General features: G+C 40.9%; 1 protein-coding gene across 3 annotated transcripts in view; it reads right to left on the bottom strand.

The window, feature by feature from the left end:
• POLA1 (DNA polymerase alpha 1, catalytic subunit) overlaps nt 1-23,103 on the bottom strand; it is a 321,724-nt gene that overhangs the window by 9,389 nt on the left and 289,232 nt on the right. The gene's annotated exons all lie outside the window — the stretch shown is intronic.

The following is a 23,103-nucleotide window of genomic DNA, read 5'->3' on the forward strand; positions in this document are numbered from 1 at the left end:
CCTTTCCAAGATATAACAATGATGCTTTTTAAGTAGGATTCTCATCAGAAGTGGCCATATATCTTGAAACATCAAGATGGCCACTGTCCCTCTGTCAACTCTTCTTTCTCCTTGACCAAAGATTCTAGGTTGGCCAGGGGAGGTAACAAGTGGCAGCATTCCACCCTAGTTAGCTATTTTATTTTTAAAAAATGTTTTTATTGATTTTTTAGAAGGAAGGGAGAGGGAGAGAGGGAGGGAGAGAGAGAGAGAGAGAGAGAAACATCGAGGTGAGTGAGAAACATTGATCGGCTGTCTCCTGCACCCCCTAACTGGGGATCAAGCCCACAACCCGGGCATGTGCCCTGACTGGAATCGAACCAGGACCCCTCACTCCATGGGACGATGCTCAATCCACTGAACCACACCGGCCGGACTAGTTAGCTATTTTAATACTGGCATCCCTTCTCTACCACAGCTAACATCAAGGCTCGAAGGAAAGGGACTGTCCTAAGGAAGGAACACTTTCTTAGAGAAGAGCTGGAGGCTCCTGTGAGACAAGGTAGCCTCAGTGAAGACTCTGATAAATACAAGTGGAATGGAATTTAAATTCTCCCTGTAGAACTGAGCAAGAATTTTGGAAGGCTGACCTAAAATTTACTGAAGAAGGCTTTCTCTTGGCTTCTTCTACAAGGATGGCCAAGCATGGACCATACTAGCTGACTCCCAAGTAGGGGGTTATTTCCTAGAAGCAGTAAATAAATAATTGGTAATATTTTACACCTTTCATTATTATATAGCAAAGGTTACCAAACTATGGCCTGAAGGCCAAATCCAGGCTGCCACTTGTTTTTGTCAATAAAGTTTTATTGGAATACAGCCATGCCCATTTGTTTCTGTATTGTCAATGGCCACAATGGTGAAGTTGAGTAGCTGCAATGGAGACAGTCTAGTTCTCAAAGCTGAAAGTATTTACCATGTGGCTCTTTATAGAAAAAGTTTGCCAAATCCTGACATAAAGAGGGTTAAGAACATACACATTCTATTAGTTCATCCTAACAACAATCCCATAAGTTAAACAGAAGAGACATTATACTCATGAGGAAAGGGGACCAGGAGGCTTTCTGCAAGGCCATACATCAAGTTTATGCTCTTTCCTCTAAACTCTGTGTAAGAGGGACACAAAGAGAAACTCTTATTCTCCTATTCCCCAGCCTGCACAATTCAGCTTTAAAAATGTAGCCCTGGGCGGTTTGGCTCAGCGGTTAGAACGTTGGTCCAGGACCAGGGAGTCCTGGGTTCAGTTCCCACTAAGGGCACGTACTTTGGTTGCAGTGTGTCCCCGGCCCCGGTTGGGGTTGTGTGGGTGGCAACCACTCTATGTGTCTCTCTTGCATCAATGTTTCTCTCTCTCTCTTTCCCCCCCTCTCCCTCCCGCTCTATTTGAAAATAAATGCAAAAAATGTCCTCAGGTGAGGATAAAAAAAAAATGTACATGTCCTCCTCAGCATTCTTCTATAAGACTTTTCATCTTTGGTCCGGGCAACTAAAAGTATTTCAAATTTTAGTCAATGTTGATTCAGGATGCTAGAATGAACATGTTCATTCTTTTTTCCCCCTATGCAAAAAAAATGTTGATGCTAGGGCCTGTACGGCAAAATTCTGTGTTTAAATTTGTTCTAATAAAAATCTGAATCCTTATTTCAGTTTGTTCTTTGGCTCTTCTTGAATGAAGGACAAATGATACTGGAGAGGAAAAGATGGGATGAGCACATTAGGGAATGTTCTACTGCACATTCCAGATTCTTCTCAAATAAATGCATAACCTTTTGCATTTGTGGTAAATGCAAAACTTTGTGGTAAAACTTAAGAAAATCGTTTTTATCTGCTACTTAAAAAAAAAAGGCCCCTATCAAGGCATTCCTTGGAAAGAATCTGTTTGAAACTAGAAAACTCACCACCTCCATTTCTGTAAGTTGAATATGCACATTTTTAGCTGCCAAGAAAGAATGCTCTGCATTTTTACTGTCATAATCCTCAATGTATAATTTTTAATGCTCAGTCCAAAGCTAATTACCAAATGGGTCTTACTGGTTTGCAAATTGTTGCTATCCGTGTAAAACTATGTCATATTTACGGCAATGATGAAAAGGGAAAGCAGTGTGTTTCTTACAGGGGACAGTTCTGGATTAAGCCTCTGGCCTCGTTAAGCAGCCTCTGGGCCCTCACGTCCTTCGCTTTGCAGATGGAAGCAGGAAGTTGGGGGTGGAGGATAGGTAGTAGAAGACAAGACAAAATCACAGACTGCCTAACCCACAATTCCACAGGAAAGGCAAATGGTGCTAAGGGAGGTCTAACTGCTACCCTGTATGCATCCCACCATGTAAGGCAGTCTCCTTCCCATATTAAGACAGGACCACTCACACTGGAGAACGTGCAATGGATTCATCTAGATGGCCCTAGGGAATAGGCTGGTTATGAATATGGACTGCATCATTATCAGAGCCTCTTCTTACATGCTTTAGCAAAAGTTAAAATGCTCTTTAAACTAGAAACTAAAACAAAATATGGCTCTGCAATGTGCTTGAATATAAGCCCAGGAAACCAATACGATACCTGGGAAAGAACTCTAGAAAACCATAGGCTGAGAACTTGTAGACTTAATAAATACTGACTGGTGGGGCACTAATCTATCCCCATCTCTATCACCAAATGGCCATATCCCTCATTGGCAAATAACCTGTTTGGGCCTTGGCTGGTTTGGCTCAGCGGTTAGAGCATCGGTACATGGACCAATCAGTCACAGGTTCAATTCCGCTCAAGGGCACGTACCTCGATTGCGGTGCGTCCCTGGCCCTGGTCGAGTGGAGCGGGAGGCAGCCATTCAATGTGTCCCTTTGACGTCACTGTTTCTCTTTCCCTCTCTCTCCCTCCCTCCTACTCTATCTGATAATAAGTAGAAAAATATCCTCAGGTGAGGAATAATAATAATAAAATAACCTGTTGGGGCTCCTTTGCTTGTTCACTCAACAAAAGTTGATTGAGTACCCACTGGGTGTCAAGTACAATTTGGGACAGGATACAGGTGAAGAAAGGGATAAAAAATAAATTAGTATGGCTGCTACACTTCAGAAGCACAATTTGACATTCTAGCTGGATTAAAAAAAACAAAAACATACAGATAAGTAAATATACTACAATTCCACAGACCCCCCAGGAGAAGCATGAATTATTAACTCATTCAACAAATATTTACTGAGTGCCTACTATGTGCCAGGTACTGTTCTAAGCCCTGGGGATACAGGAATGAACAAGACAGACAAAAGTACTTGCCTTTGTAAGGCATGGAGTCTGATAATATAATAAATATGGTTAGCATTAGGAGAAAAATCCATTAGAGATAAAGATAAATAAATACTCCATAGAAAAAAAGGCAGTCCAGAAATCTGAGTGGCTTTTATTATTATTGCAATGCATCCGATAGATCACAACTCAATTATTTTGAGCACAGATTGTAGGTTATTTATGTAATTTTTAAAGTCTAAAATGCTGAGGAAATGGAGCAGGCTTGAAGTATAGTGTTTCTGCCGACCTCAAAATAGCCCATCTATTGGCCTTGGATTTAAAAATGCGGCTCACTCCAAAATACATCAAATACAACACATACAGCTGCCATCTGTCCTATAGTCATAGTAGGAGTCCCCTTCATTCACAAGCAAAGCCAATGGAGGGGGGACGGGACTCGAGATGGAGAGAGGATAAATTCCATTTGTGCTATTAAAAAAAAAGTAGAACAGTGAACCCAGTGGTTGAAAAGTGAAGATACAAAGAAGAAAACAGTAATCTTGCTATAGAAACCAGAGAATTATGTTCTTGCTCTCCCCCCACTTTTTTTTTTTTTTTTTGCTTTCACACTGTACAAACTCTAGCACCCTGAACAACTCACTTGCCTGCTATTTCCAGCACTTTAAAGAAACTTTTCAACATTTCTGTTTGACACATTTTTTCAACAGGGAGGTTTAGACAATAAGTAAACAGGTAGTGAAGGGCTATTTAGAGAGCTGGTCAGTCACAGTAATAATAAAGGGAAAAAACCCCCCGCCAGAACAGAACAGCTATCCTATGTGCGGCAGCCACCGACGGCACATGACCTCTGACAAACAGTTTTCAGAGTAATTTTAATGCTACTCTGGATTTAACTTGACTAACTGGTAGCAATTGAGCACATCTTTTTTTTCCTTCTTTTTTTTGTGGCAGCAGTTATCTAAAATGCTACAATAACAGCATCAAAAGTAGAACGGTGGAAGATTGGTTTTCCATTGTGCTGCTGAACTGGCATAATGCCCACTTTAAAAGCAATTCGCTGCTCATCACTGAAATCTGGCAGACACGACACTAAATGCCTTGAGAGAGAGAAAAAAAAAAGGGACTTGAGAAGGGGGAACCCACTCCAACCACCACGCAAAGGGGGGATAAAAGAGCGCCATAGATGATGAATCTGGGTAAGAAGAGAAAATTGCCTAATAAAAAGTTTAGCATTGCCTGCAGACTCCAACAGGCTGTACTTAATTTGCTCAAAGAAGATTTTGTCTACAGGTCTGCATTAGTAATAGCAGAAGAAAACAAAAGCAAAATATATATTTATGTCTGTCTATTGTTCCGATGAAGCAAAAACCTAGTGAGTTGCGTCAATCATTTGTCAAACATGTCTTCCCTGTTTTATTTACCACCAAATGTAATGAGTAAATATGTGATAATAAAACTCTTCTTTTTACATGGACATATACAATTTTTCCTCCTGCTAAATACAGGTAATGATTTAGGAAGCTTTCAAAATGTCTTTTTACTGTCAATAAAACTAATTCTATTCCCATTTTCCTGTGGGGGGAAAAAAGGCTTTACAAATGAAAATTCAAATTAAAATTCTGATTATAGTGTAGTGTGACAACACCTGTATTTATAATTTTACTGTCAGCTAGCTTGTAGTGTTTAACAATAGCTTGAAGTAGAAAAATAATTGGAATTTGTCTGTAACATGCCAGATGACGGCATTGGGAGCTTTGCTTCGCTACAGCAAATTTGATTTGATGGCAAAATAACCTCACCGAGGTTGCTACAAATCAAAGGTTATCAGGGCTGGAGAGGGGAAGGTCTCTCAGGAACAGGCCCTCTTCCTAAATGTGGGGAATCCAGGAGTTTGCACCTGCTGAGTAAAGACTGCTAGGACCCTGATGTGTGCTCCTGCAGCCAGGCAAAGGGCGCTGATGCAGTGTGGATTCTAGAGTTACTCCGGGAAAACAAAGACCAGACAAATAAACCACAACAGCGAAACCCTGTTGTTTCTAAACAGACCGATGCCTTCATTTAGCTATGAACCGGGCAGAAGCGGGTGGGATGGGGGATCCATCCAGCAGGTGAGCGGAAGGGTACTTGGGGCTGAGTGGAAAGCACCCAGGTGGACCCGGGCAAGACCCTGGTAACTGACAAGGAGCAGCACACTTTCCACTTCCCACAGCCAGGAGCACTCGGGATGTTTATTGTATCCCTTCATTTTCAATTACCACAGATAAATAATATAGGTACCCACACAGATGCCTGAGATTTGCTATTTATCAAAAGATTAGGAGAAAACTTACACATCCCACTTCTACTTTCACTGAAGCAATATGGAGAAAAAAAAATTATTTAAAGCAGTGTTCTGCTGTCAACTTGGATCTTTCAAAACTCATAAACACATGCTAATCTCCACACACAACTTGCCTTACTCTAGTCTACAAGTGAAAAGCCCATCCTTTTCATTATCTTTAAGATGAACAAAAAAAAAAAAAAAAAAGAAGCCACATACAAAAGAAAAACAGAATGACAGTGATGTTTTAGTTTACACTAGATATGGCAACACACACAAACTGTCAAAACTATGGAATGAAAAAAGCTGTTATCAAGCAACTGTCAAGAGAGTCCTCTGAGATTTGGAAATCTTGTGTTTATTGTAACTACTGCACATTACACAAAGAAAGAAACATCCCTCGTCTTGCTCTTGCTGCTAAATATCATGCAAGAGAACACAGGCTTCTCCCTCAGTATTTAGATGATTTTTTTCCTCGTGTGTAATTCTGTGTTTGACAGAGCTGCTCCCCTCCTCCTGGCTTTTCCACAACATGGCCAAAGTTCAGAGAGAAACTCGAGGTTACATCAAACATTATTTCATTTCGAAAACCATCACTGCGCCTCATTTCATGTTGTTAACTGGTTGTCTATCCGTACGAGTGGAATGTTAACATCAAAATGCATAGTCTTCACCTGAATGATTTTCCTGACTTGAGAGTTCTACAAAGAGAAGCACGTAGTGGAAAAGGCATAGACGCTTACCATAAAATGATTTTAATTTGTGACTCTCTCTTTCCATCTCTCTATTAATGCACACACAGAGAAACCCAAGTCCCTAAAGGAAAATTACCATCTTATAAGGGGGAGAGAGGGGAAAACACAGGGTTCATATCTCTTCCATGGTGCATGGATATTAGTGATTTTGCAGGTCACTCTCCCATCCCCGACTCAAGGAGTAAAATTTCCCCTGTGATCTAGCCTGAGTCGGTACGTTTGATTATACTTGCTAAGGCGGCCTTCCACCTAAACAGAGGCAGCATCACTCTCTGCTCTGAATTCCTGCTCCAAGGCGTCACTGCTAAGAGCCGAGGCTGCACCTTGATTAATGTAAGTGAAAGCATTCCTCAGGTGTTTCCATTTATATTTTTCATGGTTCCTTTCAGGGGTGGGGGATTGTTTTTTTTCTGCCAAGGGCATATTTATAACATCATTCGCGGCCCATACAAAATTATCAACTTAAAAATTAGCCTGCTCTATTCGGTCAGGCTAATTTGGCGAGGCGTGTGATGTTAGCTCGTAGTGATTTCAAGGGCCTCATACGGCCTGTGGGCCGGATGTTCCCCACCTCTGCATGCAGAACACTCCCTTTCTGACATTTCTCAGGATGGAGACAAACTGGACAGCAGAACCCTTATTGTAACTGTAATTGCCTGGTTGCAGATGAACCGTGGGTCAAATCAAATCACAAAATACATTATTGTAAAAAAAAAAAAAAAAAAAAAAAAATGTGAGCACTGCATAGGCCGACATATAGAACAATAGTTTTAACTCTTGACCAAAAAGATTCCACTGAATTTACTGCACATCTGGCTGGCATCCTTTCCTGTGCCGAGAGCTAGTGAGAACATGGGCACATCACTGATAGATGTATTGGTGATGTTGGTGATGTAGAAAACAAGTCAATGTGTCGTAAGTGGATTGTGGCTCTAAATAGGTAATAGTCACCCAATGCTTAGAACATACTTTATTTTAGGTTTCAATGACCTAGTATGACACAGTCAGCAATAGAATAGGTCAGTCGTATTTTAACCTGAGGTAAAAATGGTTTAACAGTGATGTCAGTTTTATAAAAATGAAGATGACTGCCTAGAAAAGAAAATCTAAATTCCTCTAAAGCTCTTATGTAATCTTTTATGATTTTAAAGTATCCCTCACTTATTAATAAAGGGCAAAAGAGGAATACTGGCATGTTTTATCACTTGGATTCTCTCATGCTATTTTAGGGTGGGTGGCCAATTTACAGCCTTTCTTGTAATGAAAACCAATTTTTATATCATTATCTTAATACCAACCAGTTTTCTCTAATAAAATTTTATTTGAGACGAACAGCTAAATTTTTTTCCCCTTAATCTAATGACAGTTTGTCAAGTTTTATGCAGGAAAAAAAAGCTAAGTTGGTGAAGTTATAAAAACTGGTCCATCAAGGAAGTTTGGGGGCTGTAATGAAGTCAGGGACGTCACTTTTGGTTATTCACACAATTTACAAACCATTAGCGTTGTGCACATAGTAGTTCAGTTTCAAATGCACTCCAGAGCTAGACTGGGTTTGAATCCTGATTCTGCCATCAACTTGCTCTGTTACCTTGAACAGATTTCTTGACCTCTGTGGATCTCCATTTCCTTATCTGTATGTCAGGATAATAATAGCACCTACTTCATAAGGTTGTTACAGGAACTAAATAAATTAATGGAACACGCTTACAATAGTGTCTTGCACTTAGTGATCAATAAATGTTACCTATTATTATTATTATCCTCACCTGAGGACATTTTTGCATTTATCTTCAGATAGAGCGGGAAGGAGAGAGGAAGGAAGAGAGAGAGAAACATCGATGTGAGAGAGACACATCGAGTGGTGGCCACCCACATGACCGCAAACTGGCCAGGGCTATTATTATTATTACTATTTGTATACTTAGTATTATTGTATAGTTAGAAGTGTGGAGCTCAACTAGAATCTAACCAAAAACAAACATACAAAAAAAACCCCACAACTATTTCCTATCAAATTTGACCTGGGTGGAAGATGAGCTAGTGAGACCCTGCAAATCTCCTTTTTTTTTTCAATATTTTGAGGCCTCTGGATTTCACGACTATTCAAATGATAGTACTGCTTTGAGTGGACATTTCGTTCTTAATTTTAGTACAGAACAAAGAAGGAAACTTTGCTTACAAATACATATTTTTGACTTCCTAGAACATAAATATGGACAAAATTCAAAATGCACAAAAAAGCATACAGTGAAAGCTCTCAATTTCTGGCTAAAGGTGGCACACTAAATACGCCTATTTACCTCCTAAATCTCCATTAAAATTACAGTAAAGAATTTTTTAAAGGCATAATAAACTCAAAAGAAGTGGGAAACAGGAGTGGAAGTGCCAAAGGCTAATGCTAGAAAGCAAATGACAAGAAATGATTTACTTAACAGATCTTAGGAAGCTGAATTCCAAGCTAGCAGTAGGGAGAGCTGAACAGGAACCTGGTTTATCCCACAGAACTCCCAAAGGCTCATGAACTGGTGCCCCAAAGTAACTCTGGAAGAACAGATGAAGGGTGTCTTTAGAGGACTGGCTGAACTATGTTTCAGGAACAGACCCCAGACCCCTACCTCCATTCTGGAGGAAGGCTTATTCTCTGGTGAGGGTCTCTGAAATGAGGGGCACGCCAGGCACACTGGGCCAACACTGGATGTTGAGACCACAAGTTCCTTTTCGCCCCAGATGCTGGCAGCCAGGCTAATCCCCACCCCCACCCAGGAAGGAGACTAGAAGAGTCTTCTCTGGGGGACCTGACCAGCGTCATGAGAAAATACTTCAAATTACTAACAGATTACATGCATGAAACAAGAACACTTGCAGAACAAGAAAAGGTTCTTAGAAATTAAAAGCATAATAATAGAAAGAAACACTTAACTGGGAATAAAAAGGGGTCATCAAAGAAGAAATTCAAGAAAATTTCCCCAAATTAGAGGGCTTGACTTTCCAGATGGAAAGGCCTCACCTAGTGTCCAGCACCATGAATGAAAACTGCCCCCAGACCAACACACTATCATGAAGGTGTCTATGACTGGGTGCAAAGTAGATGCTATAAGTTTCTAAAAAGGAACAAGCAATTTAAGAAGGTCACCTATATGTCCTGGCCAGTCTGGCTCAGCGGTTAGAGTGTCAGCCCACGGACCAGAGAGCCCCAGGTTTGGTTCCCACTAAAGGCACGTATCTCGGTTGCAGTTTGTCCCCGCCCCAGTTGGGGTCGTGTGGGTGGCAACCACTCGATGTGTCTCTCTCACATCAATGTTTCTCTCTCTCTTCCTTCCTCTCTCCCTCCCGCTCTATCTGAAGCAAAATGCAAACATGTCCTCAGATGAGGATTTAAAAAGAAAAAAAAAGGTCACCTATAAAAAGGATTAGGAATCAGAAAGGCTTTCAACAAGCAATAGAACAATACTAAGTTCCAGTCCATAATTCTATAACTATCGATTAGATTAGGGTGGATTAAGGACATTTTAAGACAAGCAAGTTTTCAAAAGCTATTGGAAGAGGTACTCTACCTCTCCCCCAAAGAGGAACAGTAAACAAAGATACAGAGTCTGGGACATGAGGAGTCTGAACTAAGTGATATGTAAGGGCAATGCCCAGGTGAGGGTAAGGGGCGATCTCCAAGTGATCCCTAGGAGAACAGCTGTGCATCAGGCCATGAGACCCATCAGCCCAAATACCAGATATGTTTGAACTGGACTAAGTGCAGGTTTAGATAACCAGGGGAAGGGCTGGTATGTATATATAAATACTGACTGCTGACCTGCCAGAATTGTGCTATATGTGCCCTCTGAGCATGGATGGGGGCAGGGGACGAGAAAGGCCCATATGAGTGGTGGGGGTGGGAGCAAGGTGCCAGGTCCTCATCATCCACTGTAGGAAATGACTGGGTAATGCACTCTGTGCCTGTCGCTTAGAGATAAGGAGGCAAAAACTAGAAAGAGCAGCAAGTGAGTTATAAGCGGTTGCTTTTGAGGTCTGGGGAATGGGAGCACCACGAGAGGGGACTGCTGTGTGTAAGCAGCCATACTGAACTTTTGGTGCTTGGGCCACTTGGAAAGCTCGTTAACTTGTCCAAGGGGCAGGAAAACCTTGGCTCTTGCACTCTTCCGGCAACTGAATTTGTGAAGACTGGACTTTATTACATGGATATAGGAACTTTTAAAGGAAACCTTTTTTTTTTACTTTATTGATTTTAGAGAGAGAGGAAGTGAGAGGGAGAGAGACAGAAACACTGATGAGAGAGAACTCCTGTATGCCCCCCACTGGGGATCGGGCCCACAACCTGGGCATGTGTCCTGACCAGGAATCAAACCAGCAACCTCTTGGTGCGTGGGTCGACGCTCAACCACTGAGCCACACCGGCCAGACTAAAGGAAACCTTTCTAAAATGTACTTTATGGGGTGAACTCTTTCTTGAAAACTGAAGTGCTCTTTATGAACAGTGTTTATTGTGAGGACCTGAAGATGGGCCTGTCCCTGTGCATACAGAGGTGGGCAGGATACAGGCTGACAACTGTGGCAATGGAACTTGCTTTCTTGGAACACTTCCCAATTTTGACTTGCTTTTGGGCCCGATCCCAAAATGGCCTGGTGATGCTTCCCTGCAACTTTCCAGGATGGAGCTTCTTAAGAATTGTACCAACAATTTCTTTGGCAGTTCATGAAAGCCACTGATCCCTTCTCAGAATGTTTTTAAATAGATAAAATAAAACACATAGGATTATAAAGAGTTAGGAACCCCTCTTCTGTCCATTGATAGATGACTGGATAAAAAGGATGTAGAACGCTAGTTCAAAAGAATATATGCAACCTATGTTCACTGCAGCACTATTCACAATAGCCAAAATATAGAAGCAACCAAGTGCCCATCAATAGATGAGCAGATAGAAAAGTGGTGGTACATATATATAATGGAATATTACTCGGCCATAAAAAAGAATGAAATCTTACCATTTGCAACAGCATGGATGGACCTAGGGGGTATGCAACAGCATGGATGGACCTAGGGGTACTGCAACAGCATGGATGGACCTAGGGGGGATTGTGTCAAGTGAAATAAGTGAGACAGACAAAAACAAGTACCATAAGATTTCACTTACATGTGGAATCTATAGAACAAAATAAATGAACAAACAAAATAGAAACAGACGCATAGATACAAAGAACAGAGGGGTGAGGTGTTGAGGGGCTGGGTGAAAAAGGTGAAGGGATTAAAAAGTAGGCATTGGTAGTTGCAAAACAGCCACAGGAATGTAAACTACAGCAAAGGGAATATAGTCAATAATACTGTAATAACTATGTACGATGGGGCATACCCGAAATATCGAGGGGATCGCTTTGTAAAGTATGTGACTGCCTAACCACTATACTGTACACCTGACACTAAAACAAAATAATATTCAATATAAACTGTAATTGAAAAATAACATTTAAAATTTTAAAAAGCTGTGGTACATCTATACAATGGAATATTACTTGGCCACACAAAAGAATGAAATTTTATCATTTGCAACAACATGGATGGACCTAGCGGGTATTATTAGGCTAAGTGACATTAGTGACAGAGAAAGGCAAATACCATATGATTTCACTTATATGTGAAATCTAAAAAAATAAAAATAAACAAAACAGAAACAGACTCATAGATACAGAGAACAGACTGATGGTTGCCAAGTGGGAGGGAGGTTGGGGGGCTGGATGAAGAAGGTGAAGGGATTAAGAAGCACAAATTAGCAGCTGCCAAACAGTCACAGGGATGTAAAGTGCAGCACAGGGAATACAGTCAATAATATTGCAATAACTATGTATGGTGCCAGGCGGGTACTAGACTTATAGAGAGGGAATCATTTCATAAGTTGAATGAATGTTTAACCGTTATGCTGTTCACTTGAAACTAGTATTGAATGTCAACTATAAATTAAAAAACTAATACATACATAAATATAGTATTAAAAAATGCTCTTTATGCAGGATCCCTCTCTATTCTTCAATTCTGAATTCTTAGAGAGCAAGGATACTATCTTATTTGTCTCTTAGAACAAGGAATCCAATACATATTTTTGTTGTTGTTGTTAATCCTCACTTGAGGATATTTTTCCATTGATTTTTAGAGAGAGTGGAAAGAAGGAGGAGAAAGAAAGAGGGAGAGAGGGAGAGGAAGAGAGACAGAAACATCGATGTGAGAGAGAAACATCGATTGGTTGCCTCCCACACGTACCATGACTGGGGTCGAGGATCAAACCTGCACCCAGGCAATGCCCTTGACCAGGAATTGAACCCTTGACCCTTTGGTGCTAGGCCAACACTCTAACCATTGAGTCACACCAGCCAGAGCAAAGTCCACGACATGTTTAATGACAATGAATAGAGAGGAAAGTATGGTGAACTTGGAATCAAAGTGCCACATTGCTAGATGTTTGGAGAGGGAGAAATGCAGTTCACACAAAATAAACTTACCAAGAAAACAGGTTCTTTTTATTGCAAATACTTAATTTAATAATATGCCAACTGTGGCACTTCAACTTTTGCTAGTAATTTCATTTTTTATATAGTAAAACCCAGTTTATTTAGAACAGATGCAGGGAACCAGGTATTTTTGTTCCCTCAACATGATGATTGATGAAAAGGTAATAAAGGACTGTTGGCCACTTTTTGAACTGTTAATACAACAGTTTATGTTAATAGCAAAATTATATTCTATATAGTCTCTTTCATGAGTCAGAGTATTCCATCATTATGAACACCCACCAATGTGGTACAGTGGAAATTTCTAGTTACAACTTTCTGACTAGTTGGATTTCTATACAAAATGCAATTATTAGTGCTAAATCTAAATTTAGGATTTTGGATTACTAGGGAAAGAAAAAAAAAAAAAAAAAAAGCCAGGAGGAAAAATAAACATAACAGGAGACAGGTATTTAGTTGAGGTTGACGTTCAAATTGATTTTATTCTTCAGAGAGAGAAAAGCTGGACACTGGCCAACTGAGTGGACAAGCCCCAGAAGGATGCTTGTGACTTGGGGTGGAGCTTGGTAAAGAGGATCCCTGATAACATCAATCACACATGTCTAGCACGGAGCTATTAATACAAGCCATCCAAAGTGGGTCTTTATATATTTATATTATGCAGAGAGTAAGTTTGAGAACGACATGAATAGCAAAATTCATTTTCTTTTAATTTTTTGTTCTTTTAAACATTTTTTTCTTTATTGATTTTAGAGAGAGAGGAAGGGACAGGGAGGGAGAGATAGAAACATAATGAGAAAGAACATTGATTGACCGCCTCCTGCATGCCCCCCACTGGGGATCAGGCCCACAGCCTGGGCATGTGCCCTGACCTGGAACCGGCGACCTCCTGGTGCATGGGTCGCTGCTCAATCACTGAGCCACACCAGCCTGGCTATTTGTTTTTTTTAAATTTCCCCCTACTGACCCCCTCCCTGCTTTCACTGCACTGTTGTCTGTGTCCATTGGTTATGCATACATGCATATAAGTTCCTTGGTTTATCTCTTCCCTCCCCCCTCCCCTTCCCTCTGAGGCCTGTCAGTGTGTTCCCTGCTTCCGCGTCTCTGGTGCTATTTTGTTCGTCAGTTACTGCAGCCCCTCAAATGACCTACATATAATCTCCATCCAGATAGAAAGATGCGGGAAGGATGGCCCCTAAACCAGTGCAGTGATCTGGGCGAGGGAAGAGGGAGTAGGCCAGGGGATGTACACTTCTCCAGTGTTTGAATCTTTTACCACAAAAATCCATGTAGCACTTGTAACTAAAAAAAAGTTAAATGCATCTCGACTCTTCTTGGATGAAAAAACAAAAGAGAGATATTCGGTGAAAGTTCTGAAAGAACTGGAGCACAGCACCCTCTGTTGCCTTAAATTCAACCCATTAAAGCTGCTCTCCATGAAAACAAAAATAAAAAAGGTCACTCCATTAATGGTGACATTTAGGATAACAAGAAAGAAGCCACCTTTCTTATGTTCTGGCACACAAAAATCCAACACCAAAATGTTATTAAATCAAGTTAGTATCACTAAAAAATATGCTCTATTTCCCATTATTTATGAAGCCTTATCCTTTTCTTTCTTACCAATTACATTCCCTATCATTTCCAAAATATACAAACTGTTTTCAATCAACGGATTTCTTTATTACAGCGTGCAGCGTGCTTGTTACTGCCTCTTTTCTATATTGAATCTTTGATTGGACAAGCATTTTGAATTTAACATGGACTATGATTGCACATATCAAACAAATTAAAGCTGCCAATCTCGTTTTGGAGACCATCCTTTATATACACTACCACCGAGCAGCGCCCTAAGTGTATCTGCTTCGGGAAAATGGGGCAGGAGTGAAGAAATGATTGCTGTCAGGCTTTGCCGTGTTATCTAGCTGCTCTTACATTCATCCTAATTATTGCTGTCCTGGTTAAAATATATTCTGTAACTCTGATGTCAAAACCATCCAAGTAGCTTTTATAACATTAAGCATTCTTCATAATCTTAAAAAGGACTTGATAAACCTGAAGGGTGAAAAACTACAACAGACTGGAGAGGAGGATGCGAAAGCTCACTTGGGAATTCTCCAATAAACTTGCTTTTAGATGATGGGGGTGGGTGGCGACAGTGGTATTTTTTTCTGTTTCCCCCCTTAGAACATGCCAATATACCCCAGGGCAGCTGTCTGCTGAGGAATGTGAAGAGGTTTTCCATTAAGTGGCACTGGAAAAAAAACTCTATTTTAATACTAGGCAAGGTTAGTACTCAAGGTTTAAAATCCAGTAAGTCAGCCTTGGCCGGTTTGACTCAATGAGTCTGGGTTCGATTCCGGCCAAAGGCACGTACCTTGGTTGTGGTTAGTCCCCAGCCCTGGTCGGGGTCGTGCAGGAGGCAACCAATCAATGTGTCCCTCTCACATAGATGTTTCTCTCTCCCTCCCTTTCCCTCCCTCCCACTCTGTCTGAAGATAAACTGAAAAATATCCTCGGGTGAGGATTAAAAAAATAAAATCCAGTAAGTCAAACTGAAATGTTTTCAAAAACTTAAAGATAAAATTCTGGAGTTAAAGCAGCATTACTTGTTTTTCAAATGAGAACTATGTGGAAGAAATACAATAATAAATACTAGATTATTACCTAAATCATTAAGACAAATGTTGCTTAGACCCTACTAAACATCAGGCTTTGCCATCTTACAAACTACATGAGATAGTGTCAGAAGCTTTCTTTACTTGAATTGTCAACTAGAGGTGAGAATATTGAGGAAAGAGGACTCTTCTCTGATACCTTTGTTTCTCCTATGAACCAGGCAGCGGCTCTTAAGGAAAGGGTTTCAGGTTCAACTTTCGAAACTGAAAAAAACCTGCAAAAACATACAGGGAAGAAAGAAAACTTTCCTGGAACTAGTCTTCTTGCTATTTTTAATGGAGGGGTTTGGTTGGCTGCTCACCTTTCTCCTCCCCCCCCCCCCAAATTGTGAAAGTCAAGGCAATGATTCCCACAATATAGTTCAACTTTTGCAAACTCAGCAAAAGAACCTGGCCTCCTGACTTGCCAAGAACTAGATGATAGGAAGGAGTAATGGTGCTGAGGTCAGGCGGCTGTATCCATTTTATTCATTCAGTCACTCATCAACCATGCAGTGAGCATCCACCATCAGACACGGCGAACTCAGGGCTTAGCAATACAAGGATGAAAATGACAGTAACCAGATCTAGATCCAAGGACATCATCGTTCAGTGGAAGAGAGGTGCATGGGAAAAAGCAGATGTGACTAAAGCTTCCAAGTGCCACATGAGGATGGGACAGGGTCAGAGGAAGGTTCCCCAGAAGGAGCCACATTTGAGCCAGGAATGCATGAACAGAGCTGGAGTGAGAGTCTGTAGAGAACTCAAAAGTTTAAAAAACATTGATCTTCCATTTACCAAGCTTGCCTTGATATCAGCATGTGTTCATGTTTTCCAATGAGTAGACTTTTAGTTTATGCACTTTTGTTGTATACAAGTCTAGTACAAACTGCTTCTGTACAGAGTGAACACTAATAGCAAAGTGTTTGATATCCAGGCAGATTGGTCGATGGGGGCACATATCCTGTATTGAGAATTTTAAGGACTTGAACCCTCCCATCCCTAGAGCAACCTGATATGGAGGACACATTACCAGGTTAATTAGGTTCATTCAATTGTTCCAATTGATTCATTGATGGCCTCATCGATGATTTTTTTTTTGGTGGGGGAGGGCTAATTGATGTTTCCAGCATGCCAGCATAGGATTTACTTATTTACTTATTTTTTTTTTAATTGATTTTACAGAGAGAGGAAGTGAGAGGAAGAGAGAGATAGAAACATCGATGAGAGAGAACATCGACTGGCCACCTCCTGCATGTCCCCCACTGGAGATCAGGCCCACAACCTGGGCATGTGCCCTGACCAGTAATCAAACCGGTGACCTCTTGATGCATGGGTCGATGCTCAACCACTGAGCCACACCGGCTGGGCTGAAAAGCACAGTATTAATACTGCCCATAAATTAAAGTCGCAGATTTCAAACTACCACATTGTGAAAACCTATTTGGTGTCAACTACCTAATTTCAAAACCTCTTGTGTGCCTACTATTACCAAGGCAGTAAGTTAAAATAAGACATACAAATGCCAGGATGACACTTTATATAATTCAAGAATTCTAGGATATATATAAGAATATCAGAATTCAGGTAGAAATAGTTCTTTAGTTGTTTGTCATGAAAATACTTTTAAATTTGAGCTCTAATAACTATAATTGACTTTGTGAACTCCATGGTATACTCAGATCTTTACATATAGCCAACTTATTCACAAGTCTAAAGTGGCATATAATATTTGCACCCTGGGGGTAGGACTAATCCTCACAAGTCATTTAGTAGCTGTAGGTCTATCTGTAAGTTGGTGTGGTGCACCTTCAGCAGAATCCAGCTACAAGGTGTGTTCTGCCTAGCTAATAGTGTTCACATTTGAAAAAATTGGAATGCCTTTGGGTAGGACATACATTCCCCAGTTGCCACCATTCAACACCTCCCCCCTCCAATTGACACCCTGACATTTGGTCCTTGAAAGGGGGCTTGAGTTTACAGCCCTTGCATTAGATTATAATGCAAAATGAACTTGATTTCATGAGCACCTAGGGCACACCTGAAGAGTAGCAGCAGAAGCACAAATTCCTTCAAATATCTAATCTTTTAGATCATGAGAGTTTTAGTGATTTGAAAATGAGTTCTATGCTGCCCAAAAAGACTGGCAGAGGGTTATTAGTTTGAGAGGGAAATCAGGTATAACTTATTTCTATCTAAATGGTTCCAGATGGGATTTTGCTGACACAATACACCAACTTTCTTTTCTTTTAAAGATATTTTGAAAAGGTTCTAGAGCAGCAGTCGTGACCCCTTTAGGGGGGGTCAAATGACCCTTTCACAGGGATTGCCTATGGCGATTCATAACAGTAGCAAAATTACAGTTATGAAGTAGCAACAAAAATAGTTTTATGGTTGGGGGTCACCACAACATGAGGAACTGTATTAAAGGGTCACGGCATTAGGAAGGTTGAGAACCACTGCTCTAGAGATTCCTTATGTGATTATAAATAAAGACTTCTGTATTGTTATAGATTTATCACTATATATCAAGTTGGTTGCACATACAGTATCTTATATAGTCAATATACCAACTCTATGAAGGACAGGCATTACTGACACAGTATTAAGTTATTCCTGATTCTGCAACATCTCTTGAGGAATGTTGGAAAACTCACAGCATGGCAGTCTGTGGGAGAGTTAACAGAGGCACAACAATGGGGATCCAGGTTTTCTGAAAGCTGAGGCTATGGGTTCTCCACTGGCTGTGACCCCTGGAAGAGGGGTTTTGCAAAGATGAGACAAGGAGTCTTTTCAGAGGATCATCTACAACCCTGTATGACTGGTCTGAACCAGGCTGGGGCAAGGTGGCTCTTTCCATCACCATGAATTGGAATCGGACATACCATTTATTTTCTTGGCGTAATAGAGAACACTGATATTTTATTGAGGGTAACCTAGGTTCAGGTTTTATTGTTTTATTTAGAGATAATCTTGAACTGAATGTCTCCCACTTGAAACATTTCATAAAATATTATTAATCAAGCCTTTCTATGTGCATGTTTGGGGTCAGTTTTTAACACAAAATGATCATTTTAAATATACACAGATTCTACCATTTCTTAATGAAACACACAATCCAAAAACTAAGATGACTCTGGAAGTTATTATTTTTTAATCTAAGAAGATAGGTTGGTTTTATGTGATTGAAGGGAGAGGAGAATAAATAAATAGGGATTATTTTTATATAGCGCCAAGATTTCATGAAGTTACCATTATATATATATATATGCAAAATGAAAACTATTAATAGCATAGAAGAAACTCCTGTAGACTTTTTTATTTTAATCCTCACCTAAGGATATTTTTCCATTTATCTTCAGACAGAGTGGGAAGGAAGGAGGGGGGAGGAAGAGGAGGAGGAGGAGGGGAGAGAGGGGGAGAGAGAGAGAGAGAGAGAGAGAGAGAGAGAGAGAGAGAGGCGAGAGAGACACATTGATTGGTTGCCTCCTGCACAACCCCAATCAGGGCAGGGACTAAACTGCAACCAAGGTACGTGCCCTTGACCAGAATCGAACCCGAGACTCTCTGGTCTGCAGGCCGATGCTCTAACCACTGAGAAAACCGGCCAGGGCTCCTGTAGACTTTTAAAATTATTATACTCATCTCACAAGCCACATTACAAATTTTGAATAGATAACCTCTTCATAGCAGTAATAAGTGCAAAGGCCGAGAATACATGAACTGCTGTATTCATTTATAGCATATTAAGCAAAGAGAAGGAATAGTGAAGGGCTGGAGAGTGTGACCTCTGAGTCCCACAGACCTGGGTTGAAGATCTGAATGTGCCATTTACCAGATAAGCTATTCAATCTACTCTACCCTCAGTTTCCTCTCCTCTAATAACAATACCTTGTTGTATATTTAAAAGTTGCTAAGAGAGTGGATCTTAAAAGTTCTCATCAGAAGAAAACACACTTTAACCATGTGAGGTGATGGATTCAGCTAAACTTACTGTGGTAATAATGTTTCTCTATACATAATAAATCGTTAATTTGGATACTTTAAACTTATACAATGTTATATATCAATGACATCTCAATGAAATGGGAGAAATCATAGTACATATCTCAAAGTTTTGTTTTTGGTAAGGCTAAATGAAATGTACATAAAGTACTTACTATGATGCTTAGTGTATAGTAAATGCTCAATAAAATACTAGCTATGATTATTACCTATTCATTCCACACCTATTTATAGTAAAGATTTGAGTTGTTCTGTAATCAAAAGAAATTTGCCCAAGTTAGTATGATATCTGTTTAATGGCATTTATAATCATAATCATTATTGTGCTATATTATAATTAGGCACAAATGGTAAACTGCTGGTGTAATTGATTGTAATTAGTATACAGTCAAACAATTTTTTAGTTTTTCTCTTCTTTGTTCTTGATCTAACATGTGATCAATATTTTTATCAACTGTTTCCCCTCATTTACTAGTTGTGTGATTTTGACACATCATGTATCCTCTATATAACATTTCCTTTTCCTCTCTGTGAAATGGTAATAAGACCCATTTCGTCGTTAAGACTGAACAGTAAAATACAGTCAAGTCCAAAAAGTCAATGTAATATATGAAGATGTAGTTCAAATGTAAAGATAACATACACAGGGGCATAGCAGAGTGCCTGACACATCACTAATCAATACATGACAGCTGTCAGTGGATGGTAGCATTGCAGTTTGTCATGACAAACTATATAATGCTCTTCCCCGATGGAACCTGACGGCATATTCTCAAAAACTTGAAGTCTAGAAACAGGCTGAGAGGCGTGAAGGTGGGTAAGGCTTTTTGAGCAGTGGTTTTCAACTGTGGCTGCACAGTGGCATTAAAGTATACTGCTGCCTGGGTCCCACCCAGAGAGTCGAATTGAAATGGTCTGGGGTGTGGCCTGGGTATTGGGATTTTCTGAAAGCTCCCAGGTTAGGGCTCACTGGGCATTTGAGGTGGAGGAACTCTGCGGGAAGGCTGCCCACACTCAGAAAAAACTTGTTCTCAGCTCTAGGGGTGGCCGGGAGGGGCCCTGCTAAGGACAGAGTCTTGTTTATTTGGGGAGGAGAGAATCAGAGAGGGGTCCCTTGTTACTCTCTCCCAGGCACAGTTAGGAGGAAGTAAGGCAGGTGTGCTTTTAGGGCTGGCCTTAAGGGCACATGTGTGTACGTGTGTATGATTTTAGGAACAACAGGAAGGACGCATGCTTCAAATGTAACCCAGCACCTACTTGCTTGAAGCCTGACGTTCCTTCGACATAAAACAAATAATTTAGTCTGACGATACAAATAACCTTGGAAAGAGTGATACGGTCACATCACAAATAAAATCTTTTTTTTTTTTTTAAAGAGTTCAAATAGAAGGTTTCTCCTTATTTTGATGGTTGGGAGGGAGGCAGGCTACAGAAGGGCTGTGGACCCATAAGGGATATCACCCAAACAAGATGGGAGAGAAGAGCAGAGACGGAAGTGAGCAAACCACAAACTAATATTCCCAAGGTTACAGCTGCAGGATGGATTTAGAGGCAGGGTCAACTTACAAATCTTGGAGGTGGACTAGATGTGGAGGGCGGAGGAGAGAAGGGCCTATGCGGTGGTTTGTGGCTTGGGTGACAGGACAGATGGAGAGTGCCACGGACTGGGAAAGGGAGGGCGAAGAAACAGCTCACGGGGAAGGAGGAATGGCTTCTATTTTGAATATGCTGACTGAGGGCGGATCCAGGGACCTTCTAAGTGGACATATCTGGAAATCAGTAGGTATGTGAGTTTACAGTCAGTCTGCAACAGGACCGGACTGGTGGAGAGTCAGGTTTGGGAGGACTTGCTATGTAGGGCACAGGTGAGACGGTCCACGGAGAATGTGCAGAGAGGGTAGAGAATGGAGGGAAAACTGGAGAAACCAATGTTTTCAGCACTCCTCACCAATTATAAAAGTAACACTGCCGGGCAGGAGAACGGCTGCTAACATTTCAGCACCTTTCCTGCCAGCCTTATTCTAAACTCACGTGTGAACGTATGTGCGCGCGTTACTGTAGGAGAGGGTGTGTACAGCCTGCACGGATCTGAAACCCGTTTTTCTTCGTCCACACTGTAGCACTCTCTTGTATACAAGTGAGTTTTAATGCTTGTAGAATATTCTATGATACAGAGGAGACACACAATTTCAAATGATAATAACAGAAATTAACATCTCTATACATGAAGTGTGCTCTACACTTCTGACTATGTAAGAGGAAATAATTTTAAGAGGAAAACACTCAGGGTACAGGGGTCAATGTTAAAATACCGAGAATGGAAAGACTGCACTGGGTTTGGTAACGAGGAAGTCACTGGGGGCCTTGGTGTGAGCACTAGAGCAGTCGAAGAACTAAAACCTAGAGAAGTGAAGAGCCTACATACAGCTCTCTTGTAAGAATCTTAGAAGTTAAGAAATGGGGGCACAGAGTAAACTAACTAGAGGGGATTATAAGATTTTAAAAAAGCTTTCTAAGTTTTTTTTTTTTTGGCGGGGGGAAGGACAGGACTTAGCATTTCTGGAACATCTGTATATATTCCATCCCCTTGCAAAGATCACCTCAAATCTCAACTCCCCCATGAAATCTTTCCCAACTAACTCGTACTCTACCTATTTGACATGTATACCTTTATACCCAGAACCTAACAATATACTGCTTGGAGTAGTGGTTCTCAACTGGAGCCTTTGGAAACATTTTTGGCTGTCACAATTGGGGGTGGGGTGAAATGGTGCTCCTGGCATCTATTGGGTAGAGGCCAGGGATGCTGCTAAGCCTCCTTCAGTGCACAGGACAGCCTCACAACAAAGAATGATGCAGCAGGTGTCCAGCTGGTGTGGCTCAGTGGATTGAGCGTTATCCCATGGACGGAGAGGTCCCGGTTCGATTCCCAGTCAGGGCACATGCCTGGATTGCAGGCTCGATCCCCAGTATGGGGCGTGCAGGAGGCAGCCAATGTTTCTCTCTCGCATTGATGTTTCTATCCTTCCTCTCTCTAAAAAATTAATACAAACATATTTAAAAAAAAAAAAGAATGATCCAGCAGCAAATGGCAACCTGCTGAGGTTGAGACACCCTAGCTTAGAGGTAGCCCTTCACTGTTTCGAACTCAAGTTACCACTCTCCCACTTTAACACCTTCTACCTGCTCTCCCTGCTCCCCCTCCTGTCCCCCTACAACACACTGTCCATAAAGCAGCCAGAGTGCCTTTTTAAAAAACATCAGATCATGTCGTGTCCCCTCTTTGCTTAAAATTTTCAGTGGCTTCCCAGTGCCCTTGGCTTCTGACTCCCATTTCCTATAGGTAATGACTCTCCTGAAGGTGGTGTGACTCCTTGATATCTCTGTTATACTTTTCCTGTGTACCTGAAGCAAAATAATACATATTGTTCTACTGCTGTTTATAAAATTCATCAAAATCATTTCATAGGCACTTGTCTATCTGCAAACTGCTTACCTGCGGGACTACTGTAAACAGTGCTGAGATGCTCATCCTACAAGTCTCCTTGAGGGCGGTGTGTGAGGGACTCTA

Source organism: Molossus molossus, unplaced genomic scaffold (assembly GCF_014108415.1).
Source record: "Molossus molossus isolate mMolMol1 unplaced genomic scaffold, mMolMol1.p scaffold_m16_p_2, whole genome shotgun sequence".
In the NCBI taxonomy this organism is placed as follows: domain Eukaryota; kingdom Metazoa; phylum Chordata; class Mammalia; order Chiroptera; family Molossidae; genus Molossus; species Molossus molossus.